Source organism: Dendrobates tinctorius, unplaced genomic scaffold, assembly GCF_039654945.1.
Source record: "Dendrobates tinctorius isolate UK_male_01 unplaced genomic scaffold, ASM3965494v1 ptg000138l, whole genome shotgun sequence".
Classification (NCBI taxonomy): Eukaryota; Metazoa; Chordata; class Amphibia; order Anura; family Dendrobatidae; genus Dendrobates; species Dendrobates tinctorius.
In genome coordinates, this window is record NW_027361806.1 from 9,845,591 (window position 1) to 9,861,718 (window position 16,128).

A 16,128-nucleotide genomic window follows, 5' to 3' on the forward strand; every position below is an offset into this window, starting at 1 on the left:
CGGTGCTGTCCCAGAGAACCGCCTCCGGTCGCCTGCACCCTTGTGGCTTCTTCTCGAAGGCCTTTTCTCCATCCGAGTGTAACTACTCGATCGGTGACCGGGAACTTTTGGCCATCAAGTTGGCCTTGGAGGAATGGCGCCACCTCCTGGAAGGAGCTGTCCATCCTTTTGTCATCTTCTCGGACCACAAGAATCTGGCCTATCTCCAGTCTGCCCAGAGACTAAACCCTCGCCAGGCCAGATGGTCTTTATTTTTTGCCCGATTTGATTTCGAGCTCCGATTCCGTCCCGGCAGCAAGAATTCCAAAGCCGACGCCCTGTCCAGGGTCTTCCAACCACACGAATCCACGGAGGAACCGTCACATATCATTGATCCCACTAGGATCATCACCGTGGCTCCAGTGAACTGGCTTACTCCTCCGCCTGGCAAGACGCTTGTGCCAGAGAATCTCAAGCAAAAGGTTCTTCTATGGGGGCACTCCTCCAAACTGGCCGGCCATGCCGGAACTAAGAAGACCCTTGATCTTATCAAACGTCACTACTGGTGGCCCTCACTTCGCCAAGATGTACTCGATTTTGTGGCTTCTTGTCCATCCTGTGCAAAGAACAAGGTACCACGGAGATCTCCGTCTGGCTTGTTGCTTCCGTTGCCTGTCCCTACGGTTCCTTGGGAGAACATCGCCATGGATTTCATCACCGACCTACCCTGCTCTGCGGGCTGCTCAGTCATTCTGGTGGTGGTGGATCGTTTTTCCAAGATGGCTCACTTCATCCCTCTGCCCGGTCTTCCCTCAGCGCCGGAGCTGGCCGAGATCTTCATTCATCAAGTCTTCAGGCTTCATGGACTACCTCGACGCATTGTGTCTGACCGAGGGGTTCAGTTTACCTCCAAGTTCTGGCGTTCGCTTTGTAAGCTTATGAACGTTTCCCTCGACTTCTCCTCGGCCTACCATCCACAGTCCAACGGACAAGTAGAGCGTACCAACCAGACGCTTACGGGATACTTACGCCACTTCTCTAACGCCCACCAGAACGATTGGGTCAGCTTACTCCCCTGGGCAGAGTTCGCTTATAACAACCATGCTGGTGAGTCTTCGGCCAAGTCTCTGTTTTTCATTGTTTTTGGCAGACATCCTGGTGTCCCTCTTCCGATAACCCCTGCCTCTGAGGTACCCGCGGCCAATGCCTTGTCCTCGGAATTTTCTAAGATTTGGGCTGAGACCAAGACATCACTCGAGATCCGCTGATCAGATGAAGAACTATGCAGACAAAAAGAGGTTGGATTCTCCTCCGTATCGTGTTGGCGATAAGGTCTGGCTCTCCTCCAAATTCGTCCGACTAAAACTGCCCTCCTACAAGTTGGGTCCACGCTACATCGGTCCGTTTGAAATTCTGGGACGTATTAACGAAGTTGCCTACAAATTGAGGTTGCCTGCTTCGCTCCGGATCCCGAACACCTTTCACGTCTCTCTCCTGAAGCCTGTGGTGCTGAATCGTTTCCATTCCTCGCTTGATCTTGGTCCTCAGCCGGTGGGTGCCGACAACGTTTTTGAAGTGCAGGACATCCTCGCTGTGAAAGGGGTTAGAGGTAGGACTTTCTTTCTCGTTGATTGGAAGGGCTTTGGTCCTGAGGAGAGATCCTGGGAGCCTCGGGAGAATATTAATGCTCCCCGTATCCTCAAGAGGTTTCTTGTTAATCTCCGGGGGGGGCGGCTTAGGGGAGGGGGTACTGTTACACCACTACGCCATACTCACCCGGCCTCCGCTTCCACGCCACAGTCGCCCTCCGCTCCCACGCCGCAGCCTCTCTCCACCCGACGGCCGCGGCGGTCACCTGAGACAGACCCGCGACCGATGCCTTCCCTGCATGCTATGCGCATGCGCCATAGGCCGCGGCCGTGCCTCCTTCCTGCTTCTTATGCTCTGGCTGTGCCCTGACCCGGAAACACATTTGGACCAATGGCTGACCAGACGGGGCCATATCAGGCCGCTTCCCCCTGAGGGAGGCGCCTGATCGTTGTGTTTCCTGACACTCTGGCCTCGCTCCATCGTGCACACTCTGCTCCTGCAGTTCCTGTCTCGGCTGCTCCTCACAGCAGCTTCTCAGTCCTGCTACCCGTGTTCCTGTCGTCCTACTCCAGTCCTGCCTTGTGTTCCTGCCGTCCTACTCCAGTCCTGCCTTCACTGTTCCTGCCGTCCTACTCCAGTCCTGCCTTGTGTTCCTGCCGTCCTACTCCAGTCCTGTCTTCAGTGCTCCTGCCGTCCTACTCCAGTCTCAGTCTTACTCCGGTCCATCCTGAGCCGCCCCTCTCGGTACCGGCTACCATGGTACTCGAACCCCTGGGCCTGCTCCTAACGGTCCCTGTATAGGGGTCGGTTCCACCTGGCAGCTCGCCCGGGGTCCCTCGGTGCCACGGTCCAGAGGGTCCACTCTCGGAGCTCCCGCTCCTGACCACCCACGCTAACAAGTAGTAGTGTTGCCCTTTGTGCAGCACACAGTAGTAGTGTCGCCCTTTGTGCAGCACACAGTAGTAGTGTCGCCCTTTGTGCAGCACACAGTAGTAGTGTCTCCCTTTGTGCAGCACACAGTAGTAGTGTCGCCCTTTGTGCAGCACACAGTAGTAGTGTCACCCTTTGTGCAGCACACAGTAGTAGTGTCGCCCTTTGTGCAGCACACAGTAGTAGTGTTGGCCTTTGTGCAGCACACAGTAGTAGTGTCGGCCTTTGTGCAGCACACAGTAGTAGTGTCGGCCTTTGTGCAGCACACAGTAGTAGTGTCGCCCTTTGTGCAGCACACAGTAGTAGTGTCGGCCTTTGTGCAGCACTCAGTAGTAGTGTCGGCCTTTGTGCAGCACTCAGTAGTAGTGTCGCCCTTTGTGCAGCACACAGTAGTAGTGTCGGCCTTTGTGCAGCACACAGTAGTAGTGTTGCCCTTTGTGCAGCACACAGTAGTAGTGTTGCCCTTTGTGCAGCACACAGTAGTAGTGTCGCCCTTTGTGCAGCACACAGTAGTAGTGTCGGCCTTTGTGCAGCACACAGTAGTAGTGTCGGCCTTTGTGCAGCACACAGTAGTGGTGTCGCCCTTTGTGCAGAACACAGTAGTAGTGTCGCCCTTTGTGCAGCACACAGTAGTAGTGTTGACCTTTGTGCAGCACACAGTAGTAGTGTCGCCCTTTGTGCAGCACACAGTAGTAGTGTCGGCCTTTGTGCAACACACAGTAGTAGTGTCGCCCTTTGTGCAGCACACAGTAGTAGTACCTCCTTACTGCCCAAACACATATAATGTTATAGATTTTATAGCGTGCCTTTAGAGCCCTACACAGTTTAATAGTGTCCTCGTGTGGCATATAGTAATTGTGCCCCTTTGGTGCCCTTCACTGTAATAATTTCCCCTTAAGGCCCACCACACAGTAATGGTGCCTCCTTAGTTACCCCTTTAGTTACCTATACACAGTATTATGTCTGCTTGGTTTTCCATACACTATTTGACAACTCTTTTATGCCCCCTAACATTATACTGACCCCTCAGTGCCTGATACAGTATAATGGCCCCTCAGTGCCACCCATAGTACTATGACCACTAAGTGCCGCACAGAGTAAGGTGGTCCCGCAGTGGCCTACACAGTACTATGACCAATCCATGCCCCACATAGTATAATGGCCGCACACAGTAATATGACAACTCAGTGCACCCCACAGTACGATGACCCCTCAGTGCACCACACAGTACAATGACCACTCCGTTCCCCACACAGTATAATGTCCCCCTCAGTGCACCACAGAGTACGATGACCCCTCAGTGCCCCACACATTAAGATGTTCCCTGTTCATTTTCCTTCCCCTACCAGTTCTCCCATCCCTTTCTTTACCCTACTCTTATGCCCTTAGTAGGAATATTATGAATATTATGTAAATGTATTAAAAAATGTTAATAACAATATGTTTGACAAAAAAATGAAGGAAAAGGAAAGTAAAATAAAAAAAAGGTAACAAATAAAAAAAAAATCATAAATATAACATAAAATATTAGTAAAAAAATGAAAAATAATATACCGTACACATATATAGTATCCCTGATTTATAATATTCTGATTTTGTATATATTACAAAAAAAATAAAACTGATACATTTTTCCCTGTATTTTTCATAAAACAAAAAATTATATAGAAGAAAAATTTTCTGACCAAAAAGAAGAGTTCTTCAACTTACCCACACTCGTCTGTATTCAGCGCAAGAAGTGGAGATGTCACCGTTGCAGAACCGCTGCGGTCTGTGATTGGCTGCAGAGGTCAGGCCACACCTGGCACAGACATAAAGTACAGAAAAGTCATAAAAACATACAACAACAACAACAAAACATTGGAAAGCAAAGAGGCATAGTGTTAAAAAGTGGTCAAAATTGTTTCAATCCTTAAGGAGTTAATCTATGTAAGAAATGTTGTAACGTTGTTTCTGTTGTTGACTTTTTATTTGTAGAAATACAGATTTTTATCTATTTGCTTTATACGCTTTTGGTATGACGGGGCCGCCATTGAATGGGAATGTTCCTCTTATCGCTGGGCAGACCTGACAGCTCCGGGCATGTTGCAGTTTATGTCATGTTTTGTCAGAGCTGGGTGAAGTTTCAGCCTGTACAGGCTCACACAGGAAGGCAGTTATCAAAAGTTAGGTGTCATTTTTTTGGATTATCGCAATCCTTCATCTTTTAGGCAACCTCATGACCTCAGCAATTCCGAAGACCCCTACAATTATCCACCCGGACTTTCCTGACAGTAATAATGGCTTTCAACCCCCTATAGACTGTGAGGTTTGGGATAATATTACAGAAGGTCCCATAAGTTGCTTTATGCACATGACTCGTAATCCCACATCACTGCGCAGGTGAAAGGTAAAATCCACAAGTTTCTGGTGGCCACAGGAATAATTCTCACTCCAAAGCAATCTTCGTGGCTTTCCTGGGGTCCAGTACATAGAACATGATGGTAATACACATAGGTGGGGGGTTCATTTCCCAGATTCCTGTATAGGGTTGAATGAGACGATATCGGGTTCTTCACTTGTTATTATTATCTATTTGTTTTTGTTATTATTGTTACAGTACACGTTTGTCTGTTTGTTTGTTAAATTCTACATTACATTTTTCAACCTTAACTTAGTAATGTATGATAATAATTGTGACATAAATGTATCAAATTTAATTCCAGAGTCAACATGATATCTTCATATGCTGAGTGCTGGCAGTTCATCCTTGAAACAGGTAGATACTAGAGTTGAACAAATCTCCCGAAATTCATTTTACAAACATTCACTTACTTTAGGGGATGTTTATTTGACTTGCATTAAATTAAAGGAGGTGTTCGGGCTTGGGGTTCAAGTCTACAGTTACTTAATGTGACTGCAGACTTGTTCATCCTCACAGCACGCACAGAGCGCACCGTCAGGATTCTCCGATGCTGGCGCATGCGGTCACATACAGACAAGACATGCACGGACTTGCTCAATACAAGTGAATTGAACGAGGCTGAACACGTCTAGTCGGGATGTGGCCGTAAGTGTGCAAATCACATACTTGTGATTAGATGACTGCCTGCTCCCAGCACTGGAGGATCCGTAGAGCGTGCACTATGCGTGCTGTGAGGACTGCAGACTTTAGCCCTAAGCCTGGACAAACCCTTCAAGTCAATGCAAATCAAATCTGTTGGGAATGGATCAAAAGCATAATTAATAGTGACAAGCGAACGTGCGCGGATAAGGTGTTTGCCTAACAGACAATCCCTGCATGTGTCAAAGAGGCCCGAGACATGCAGCTTCGGGGACTCGAACATACTTTTCGAGCACGCTGAAGATACTCTGTTAGCATCCAGCATGCTCAGATAGCACCTTATCCAAGCACGTTCCCTCATCATTAATGATTAACTCACCTCTCCTTCACCCTCCCCATATGCTGCTGCTGCTCCTCTTTCATTCTCCCGCTCAGCTCCTTTCCTTACTCTTCTCTCTCATGTTTTGCAGGAGTCAAGCCCCCTGACCAGACCCCCCATTGATGAGACCCTACGCAGTCACGTTGGGTGTGAGACTTATCAACGACGCGCGTTGCACTCTACAAGGTCACTTGAGATGCAAAGCGTGTAATTAACATGTAGCACCAAATGTGACCACATGGGACCTAGCGAGAAGCAGTGCCAACCAGAAGACCAGAGGGAGAAGAAGAAGAAGGAAAAGGAGTGGCCGACGACAAGTATGGGAAAATGGTGAGTATCAGAGCTAACTTTTTAACCCTTTCCCGACCCTCGGAATCCAGCAAAATGTCATCTGGTTGGTTGTAATTTTTGCTGAATTCATACAGATCAAATCCCCCCAAATTTGGATCTGTTTGAATCTGAATTTTTGGAAACATTTATAGTAACTTTGAATTTTTAGAATCAAATTGCTCATCTGTAGTGGATACAAATCACCGTCCAAATCAATGTCTAGAGTGATATTCAGCTAAGTGCAGTCCAGATACAGAAGGTGCATGGCCACATGCGGTCACATCATGGTCCTTCAGTAAGGCCTGGATCACAGTTCCGTTTTTTAAAATCTGTCCAAATCCGTCATTTTCCGTTAAAAAATGGATCCGCCATTTTTTTGGAGGATCCGTTTTTTGGTCCCATAGACTTCCATTAGTGGTTACCGCGGATCCGTAAAAAAAAAACGGATCCGTTTGCATCCGTTTGCGGTGAAACGGATCCGTTTTTTCACACAAAGACAGATGCCAAAAAACGGATGTGTGAAACAGGCCTAAGACAGGAAGTGCTGTCCCCAGAACACTGGAGTGGAGGAGTTACAGGTGTGGAAATGTAATATTATCTCTGTTCAGGAATAAGGTAGTGAAAACACTATTTTTAATTAATGCTGCAATACAAGCCTTTTCGTTATTTTGGGAGTTTTTCTTTAGAGTGAATGTCGCCTTTTAAAAAATATTTCTAAATTTGTGCTGATTAAATTCTTAATACATGTGTATGTGTACAGTGGTGGAAGCTTTATTCTCTATAGCGGAACTCCAGAGTATAAATATAGAGATGAATGATAGCAATCTCACCACCTGCAGCCACCACTAGAGGGAGCTGAGGTGCTTGCTACATAATATTTGTATGCTGCTATTTCATGAGCTCCCCCTAGTGGTGGCAGCAGGCAGCAATATTTTTTATTATTTACCTATCTGATTATGCGGAGGATTTATAGCTGTGAATGAAGCATGCAAATTCTCGCCCTGAGATATCGCACTCAACAAAGCGCCAAAGCTTGGCTAACATGAAAGCTTCTGGAAATCTGTCTGTCCTGTGCTATGGTAGAAGTGAAGCCTATGCAGGACCACGTACAGTTGCTTACAGGTCTGCAAAGCTAGGGTCCTGCAAGTTAGGGTCCAAAAAGCTTTAGTTATCACCCGGATTGGGAAACCAAGGCAAGTCTGATTTGGCAACGCTTTACTAAATTTAAAGGGATTGTCTAGTTTTTAGAAAAGCACAACTCCTTTTTTTTCCATGAACAGCAGGATGTCTCCAGGTTGTGTCTGGTATTGCAGCTCAGCATTATGGAAATAGATAGAGCCGAGGTGCAATTCCACGCACAACCAGTAGACAGGCGTGGCACTGTTTATAGAAAAAAGTAGCTTTGTTATTTTTTTGGAAACCCATTGTTGACCTGAAGAAGAGCGCCATAACTCTGGACAACCGGACCAAAACTAAACTTCACAGCAAAGAATATTTTATCATTACATCCCAATGGAAGATGAACTTTGGCGTCTGTGTTGTGCTAGGAACTGTTACCATCATCACGGCCACGTTCGCGGTTTCCACCTCTTTCCAGCTGGATGTCGATACGCTCGCACTTTTGGAGGAATACACTAATCTATTTACGTTCCCATTAACTTGTCAGGTGGCAATTATCGTATCTTTAGTATCTGTTACAGGGTTATTTCAGTCACATCATCGGTGGAAATTCATGAAATAGAAGCCCCCTCGCCGGACGCCTCCCCGATCACTCGCTACATAGTAACAGATTCCATCATTCCACAGTTCTACTCCCATTTAATTCTGTTTTCTCTCGCTACATAATTGCGTCCCGCATCAGCATATTCCTTCATACGTCGTGTGGATTTTCCGCCCAGAAATGTAAACATAAATTCCTCCGACTTCCAAAAGTTTAGAGCAAGTTTTTTTTTCTGTGCAAGACCAAAGAGAGGCCCCAAAGCTTCTCAGATAAAAGGAATTTTCGCTTCACAATTTCAGTATATTCACCACGTTAACATTTGAAGGAATTCCAAACATACCGCAGCAGAATTTATACTTTCTGGAGCAGCCAAACCAATAATAAACCACACCTGACCAGGAAACCGTGTGTTCCTACACAGTGGACCCTACAAAGCTTCGTCCTCATCTTTTTTTTTTTAACCATTTTTTATTGTTTTTAGAAACATCTAGATACATCTTTTTTTTACATTTTGATGAACTCAAAATCTGACACTTTAATGATAAACCAATAAGTTGTTTAGTTTATTGATCGTGTTCATGATTTTTCACTTTTTTTTTAAACATTTTGACAAGGTATGACAAAAAACGAAAAAAAAAAAAAATTTTGCTTTTAATAACTAATGACCCCCTTCTCTTGATGAGGAGGTGTGCTGGTGTCAGATGCTCCTGATTTATGAATCAAGAGCGCTGGATCAGAGGTCAACATCTCCATGTACGCCTCGCCACAAAATCAACTCCAGTCCATGCTGGAGTAAGGAGTAATATTTGTGGCATCGCTCGTCATGAACTTGACGATGGGCAGTCACTGCGCTGCCGTCCCAGCTCTGTGCCAAGCTGGGCAAACAGCAAATGTCACATAATTTAGGGCACCCCCAAGTTGTGCCAAAATTATGGAATTTTTCAACAATTTTTTACACTAGAATACTAGCATAAAAGCTTTGGTGACACTGGCTCTAAGGGTCCAATTCATCGTTTGCATTTTTTTAAAGTCACTTTGATCTTTCTTTTTTTGTCTTGTGGCATTAGTTGAGTTTTTTTTGCACTATCTACAGTAGATTGTGAGCCCCAATGGGGACAGTGATGTGTGTGTGTAAAACGCTGCAGAATTAATGGCGCTGTATAAGTGTGGAAAATAAATTCATCAATGCGGCGCATGTCATTAAAGCAAAACTGTCATCAGGATTTTGCTAAGTAAACTACAAACACTATCAGGTTGGCTCCAAGGAAAAAAAAATGTGGCTGCAGCAAAAAAAAATTTCCTCCAACAAAATGGTGCTTGCCGATAGATGCTATTGTGCATGCGCCACCGGCGGCACCATTTCGTTGAAGGAAAAAAAAAAATTTCTCCAGACAAATGTTTTTTTTCCTCGGCGCCAACCTGACAGTGTTTGTAATTCACTTAGCAAAACTCTGATGACAGGTTCGCTCTAATGGATTTTATGCAAAGTCAAAAATCCTCTTCATTGGTCTCTTTTTAGTCTTTTTTTTATTGATTTTTTAGCACAAAAAGATGCACATTCGGCTACATGAAATAATTTGCGCAAAAAAACTCCAAGCGGACATTAAGTAACACCAAAAAGGAAGACTGAAGCAGATTTGCATAAAAACTTAATAGAGTAGTAATTGATGAATCAGATGAAAACAACTAGAAAAACTCAAATTTATTCCATATTGGCAGACAAAAAAAATTTGTTTTATCCTAAGTGATTAAAGTAATAATAATGATTAATAATTCCATTAATAAATTATTAATGCCTTTTTTCTTTCTTTTCTTTTTTTACTTCTTTTAGTATTTCTTCGCTTCTTTGTTCACCAAAATAAAAATGTAGATTTTTTTTATTATTATTATTTTACCACAGTTTTTGTAAAAAATGTAAAATATATCCTGGATTTTTTCAAAAAATATAAATAAAAGGCAATTATTAAGATTTTTACCAGGGCTACAAGGAGAGTTGAGTTACGAAGACTTGACTGAAGGTAAAGTTCAGTCCAAGTAAATTCTACAGTTGTGGCCAAAAGTATTGACACCCCTGCAATTCTGTCAGATAATACTCAGTTTCTTCCTGAAAATGATTGCAAACACAAATTCTTTGTTATTATTATCTTCATTTAATTTGTCTTAAATGAAAAAACACAAAAAGAATTGTCCTAAAGCCAAATTGTATATAATTCCACACCAAACATAAAAAAGAGGGTGGACAAAAGTATTGGCACTGTTCGAAAAATCATGTGATGCTTCTCTAATTTGTGTAATTAACAGCACCTGTAACTTACCTGTGGCATGTGTTGGCAATAACTAAATCACACTTGCAGCCAGTTGACATGGATTAAAGTTGACTCAACCTCTGTCCTGTGTCCTTGTGTGTACCACATTGAGCATGGAGAAAAGAAAGAAGACCAAAGAACTGTCTGAGGACTTGAGAAACCAAATTGTGAGGAAGTATGAGCAATCTCAAGGCTACAAGTCCATCTCCAAAGACCTGAATGTTCCTGTGTCTACCGTGCGCAGTGTCATCAAGAAGTTTAAAGCCCATGGCACTGTGGCTAACCTAAAGAAAAAAACACGATCCCTACAGTCAAACATGGTGGAGGTTCCCTGATGTTTTGGGGTTGCTTTGCTGCCTCTGGCACTGGACTGCTTGACCGTGTGCATGGCATTATGAAGTCTGAAGACTGCCAACAAATTTTGCAGCATAATATAGGGCCCAGTGTGAGAAAGCTGGGTCTCCCTCAGAGGTCATGGGTCTTCCAGCAGGACAATGACCCAAAACACACTTCAAAAAGCACTAGAAAATGGTTTGCGAGAAAGCACTGGAGACTTCTAAGGTGGCCAGCAATGTGTCCAGACCTGAATCCCATAGAACACCTGTGGAGAGATCTAAAAATGGAAGTTTGGAGAAGGCACCCTTCAAATATCAGGGACCTGGAGCAGTTTGCCAAAGAAGAATGGTCTAAAATTCCAGCAGAGCATTGTAAGAAACTCAATGATGGTTACCGGAAGCAGTTGGTCGCAGTTATTTTGGCTAAAGGTTGTGCAACCAAGTATTAGGCTGAGGGTGCCAATACTTTTGTCTGGCCCATTTTTGGAGTTTTGTGTGAAATGATCAATGTTTTGCTTTTTGCTTCATTCTCTTTTGTGTTTTTGCATTTAAGACAAATTAAATGAAGATAATAATACCAAAGAATTTGTGATTGCAATCATTTTCAGGAAGAAACTGAGTATTATCTGACAGAATTGCAGGGGTGTCAATACTTTTGGCCCCAACTGTATGTCCGGTCCTAATCCATCTAGTCCAGGATAGTCTGGTTCTGATACCAGTCCTGTCTGGATCCGCCATACTCTACAATTCTAATTCTTGGCAGCTGACTTTCTTTATGAGAAAAAAAAAAGTTTGGAAAAGTTACAAAAAGTTTCAAAAACATTCAAAACAGATTGGACCGTGTCTATATTTACTGCTAATCATGATGCCAAATTGATCTGTACACATATCTTCTTTGGAGGTTTGTAGAGGAAAATTGACCTTCTAGCAAAAAAATTTTTCACTTTGAATAACGCTGATCACAGAGAATTGCTGAAAAAAGAAAAAAAATGTTTAGGATTTATGCTGTATATAATGATGAAAAGACTCGCCGGGCACACAGCGGAGAGATGGTTTCCGAAATCAGATTCAATAACTATCAGAGAAACCTCAAGATCTTATCCAGATGTGTTGTGTTGCCTTCATTAAGCAAATCCCAAGGATCAGGAGCTTCATAGTCTCACTTTCAATATTATTCAATTTCCTATGATTTCGTTCTTAAAGATACATCTATGTCCACAATGGAGAAGAAACTTTATATGTTGCTTAGATGAAGTAAAATAGTGAAAATGCTAGAAACATTAACAAAAATAAATAAATAAATAAATAAATAAATAAATCAAATGTAATCCAAACAAATGTCCCAAAAAGTGCCATCAAAACTAAAGCAAGTGTGTGGCATGTTTGTGAAACTTTTTTTGCAACATTTATGACAGATTCACAAAAAATTGTGATATATATTATTGACTTGTGCCATTATGGGGGGCAACACACTGGTGTTCAGCTATCCAGTCTTCAGGTGGTGTAAGGAAGACCCCACCAGACAATGACTCTAAACATAGTGAAGAGCGACAAAGATTTAGTTGCGGCTGTAATAGAAGACACAATGTAACTTAAGATCAGGACTCGAATTTTTGGGAAGATTTGCACACTTTTGTGTTGTTAAACTTGAATTTGGTCACATAAGGTGAGGACAGAAGATGATAATATGAGGACCTGGGAGCCAGTGGCGTAACTAGAGGACAATTGGCCCTAGTGCAAAACCTGCACACGGGCCCCCCACCTGCATGGTGGTCAGACGTACGCGCCCTTGTAGTGTTCTAGAAACCATAAAAACGTGTATTCAACTCCCATGTAATAATGTTCCCTGTCATGATTCCTTCCTATAATAATATCCCCCATCCTGGGTCCCTTCCAATAACAATGTCACACATCCTGGCCCCCTTCCTGTAATAATGACCACTTTCTGTCCCCTTCCTGAATTAATATCACCTGTCCTGGGCCCCTTTCTGTAATAATGCTCCCTTCCAACCTATAACATTGTCCCCTATTCTGGCCCCCTCTTGTAATAATGTCCCCTGTCCTGATTCCTTCCTGTAGTAATGTATTCCATCCTGGTCCTTTCCAGTAATAATGACCCCCATCTTGGCACCTTCTAATAACTATGTCCCCCATAATGGCCCCCCTCCTGCAATAATGTCACCCTCTAATAATTGTGTCCTCCATCCTCGTCCCTTCCAGTAATAATGACCCCCGTCTAGGTACCTTCCAGTAATAATGTCCCCCATCCTGGGCAACTTCCAATAACTAGATCCCCCATCCTGGCCTCCTTCCTGTAATAATGTCACCCTCTAATAATAATAATGTCCTTCATCCTGGCCCCTTCCAGTAATAATGCTCACCTCCTGTCCCCTTTTTTCCTGGGCCCCTTTCTGTAATAATGCTCCCTCCCAACCTATAACATTGTCCCCCATTCTGGTCCCCTTCCTGGTATAATGTCCTTCATTCTGGGCCCCTTCCAGTAATAATGTCCATCTCCTGACCCCTTACTGTAATAACGCCCCTCTCCATCCTGGGCCTCATCATATAACAATGTCCCGCATCGTGAGCCTCTTCCAGGTATAATGCCACCCCCATCCTGGGACCTTTTATGCAATAATGTCCTTTTTTATTCTCCAGCACATTTAAAAAAACAAACAAACAAACAATTTTCCTCCGCTTCCACAACGCGTAGTGTCCTCTTCTATAGTCGGCGCAGAAGCCGTCAGCTGACTGCAGCCTATCGGCATGCGCTGCAGTGTCATGTCACTGCCATGTGCCAACCATGGAGGGCAAGCCGACGTCAGAAGATGGTCTCTGATTGACAGTCTCTGTATCACAATACATTTCAGCTGAATGTACGTCCTAGGAATCACATCCAGGTGAAATAGGTGCCGGCGTCGGTGGGTTCCATTCCCGCACGGACCTCTGCGACCGCGATAGTTACACCCTTTCTGAGAGCCCTACATAGTGAGTACTCTAAAGAGCTCTCTGGGGCTGCTGCTTAGCATAACATAATATCCAGAGAATTTCTCATTGACCTATTAGAATCCAACCCTGCGCCAAATCCCTCGACCCACAAAGTGTCCCCAACATCTTAAAAAATGGTCAGACATCTCAATGAGTGGACACTTTTAATTGATCGCCAGTGAGAATCATGAGTTTCCCAGTCATGGAAAAGGTTTAGATGCTAAATGCTTCAATTAGGAAATCAACATGGTTCAAGCTTAATGTGATGCATTTGACAACTTTTTAAAGGTGAATTTTTTTAACTCTTCTTTTTTATGGATTTCTACCAGCACGTTGCATATTCACAAGCGGTTCAAGTTGCTGCAGAGCTATTTCCTGACAAAGGAAGTAATTATCGATTACACATGATGAGCCCTGATCGACATAAGACCCAACTCAGGTCAAATCACAGGAATGAGACAGACTGAAATTACATACATAACTGGGAAATCCATACAGCATCTCAACTTAGCTCCTGTAAGACAAGAACCAGCCTGACATCCATGGGAACCAAAGGCTGCAAAAAATGAATATACTTCACCTGCACAGCCATCACAAGAATGTGCGGCGAACCACTAGATCTATAGCTAGAAGACTCTGGACCCTAATCCAGGACATACGCCATGGTCCTTCATGATTGTTACATAACTTTTATATCAGTGACATCCTAATATATTGTCCAGAGTACTTTGATAGCCTCAGTGGATGATAGATAGATAGATAGATAGATAGATAGATAGATAGATAGTGTCATGATTTGTAGTTTTGCCCTGTCCTGTATTTTGTATAATATGTCATGTAACTTTCCTCTGGTTGTATTTGCTGTAAATTAACCATGTCTCCTTCCCCCAATACTTTGCAATGTCTTGTGATGTACCTGGACCATAATCTAATTTAGGCTTGTGTCAACAGCTAGTGGAACTTTGGCTATTGTTTTCCTAAGCAGAAGATAACCTACAATACACATCCTGTAGACTAAGTGGAGCCCTTACATTTCTAGAATCTTCTGATGGACCAAACCATTGAATAGTAGGTGTGACCCCTACCCCCCTTCAGATGGGCTGATCCCAGGAGCCCTGGCAATACATTCTTGTTTTAAGATCAGTTGTGATTTGAGTGCGGATGGGGAAGGAGTCACGAACTGAGTTGAGGCCAGCTCGTGACGTCCGTGGGATTGTGTGGAATCCTGTGGACTATTGCAAGGATTATTATTACAGTATCTGGCACAAGGACTATCGTGAGGTGCCCGGATTTGTTTCCATTGTGTGGACTTATTGTGGACTTCTCATGAACTCCAAGGACATTATGGATATTTGATGTTGTATGCTCCCTGCCTTAATAAATCTCGTTGGATTGTCCCTCGGCCTGTTGTCCCTTCTTGCTCTGTCGTATACCCCGTCACAAACTGGTTGGCAGCACTGGGATCAGAGCAGAAGGAATGGAGGACAACGGCCCATCAACATCTGGAACCAGCACCGCAGAGTACAAGAACAGGACTGCGGTGAACCTACAAACAAAGGCCCGTGAACTGGGAGTCAGCTACAAGGGACTCTCCAAGGAGCAGCTGATTGAGGCTTTGGAAGGAGTTCGCCTGCAAGATGACGCTGAGGAAGGATCCCCACAGCAAACGGAGGAAAGACTGGAGCCGGAGGTAAATACCCCAAAAAGTCAGTGGGTTGTGTGGTACGAGGAGGAGTTGGCATTGCTGGGAGAAGATGCTACCATAGAAGATAAGAGGGAGGCCATTCATAGAGCTCAAGAGAGGGCATTGCTGGAGAGGCAGCTCGCTGTGGAAGCAGCTAGAAGCTCCAGACAGACTGTAACCCTAGCATCCACCATGAGGGAACTCCCCAGAGTGTCCCGCAAAGACTTCAAGCCATTTAATGAGGATTCAAGTGACATTGAGGGCTTCTTCCAGGACTTTGAGCATCAGTGTCGATTAATGGAAGTCCCGGAAAGGGAGCGAGTCTGACATCTGGTGGGGCTCTTAGAGGGTGGTGCTGCCGCAGCCTATAGAGCTATGGACCCTCGGTGGAACTATGAGTATGTGGAGATTAAACAGACTATTCTAGAACATTATGCTGTGACCCCAGAGACTTACAGGACCCAGTTCCGTACTTTAGCCTGTAATGAGGAAGTGTCCTTCAAGATGTATGCCCACAGACTCAAACAAATATGTCATCGCTGGCTGGAGGGAGAGGAAGCCTTAACTTGGGAGACCTTCCTCCAAGTCATCCTAAAAGAGCAGTTTTACTTCAAGTGCCCCGCTGAGATCCAGGAATGGGTGCGTAAAAGGAGACCAGCCACTGTGGAGGAAGCTGCAGCTCTAGCTGATGAGGCTCTCACCATCAAGCCTCAGTGGAAAAAACTACTACTCGGTGAGAAAAAAACTACCAGCCCCCCAACGCTGGCGGCCCCTGGTCCTTCGGCCTCCAATATTCACCATCCCACTAGACCATCAACTCATGGTGACCTTCGTGTGACTGTGC

The 16,128-nt window shown here is 44.4% G+C and overlaps 1 long non-coding RNA gene across 2 annotated transcripts in view; it reads left to right on the top strand.

The window, feature by feature from the left end:
- Positions 1-16,128, top strand: part of LOC141048702 (uncharacterized) — an 83,230-nt gene that overhangs the window by 51,051 nt on the left and 16,051 nt on the right. For both annotated transcript variants that reach the window (XR_012220115.1, XR_012220116.1), the window contains exons 2-3: positions 5,205-5,257; positions 6,013-6,251. This is a non-coding gene — a long non-coding RNA (uncharacterized lncRNA). The remainder of the gene's footprint in view (positions 1-5,204; positions 5,258-6,012; positions 6,252-16,128) is intronic.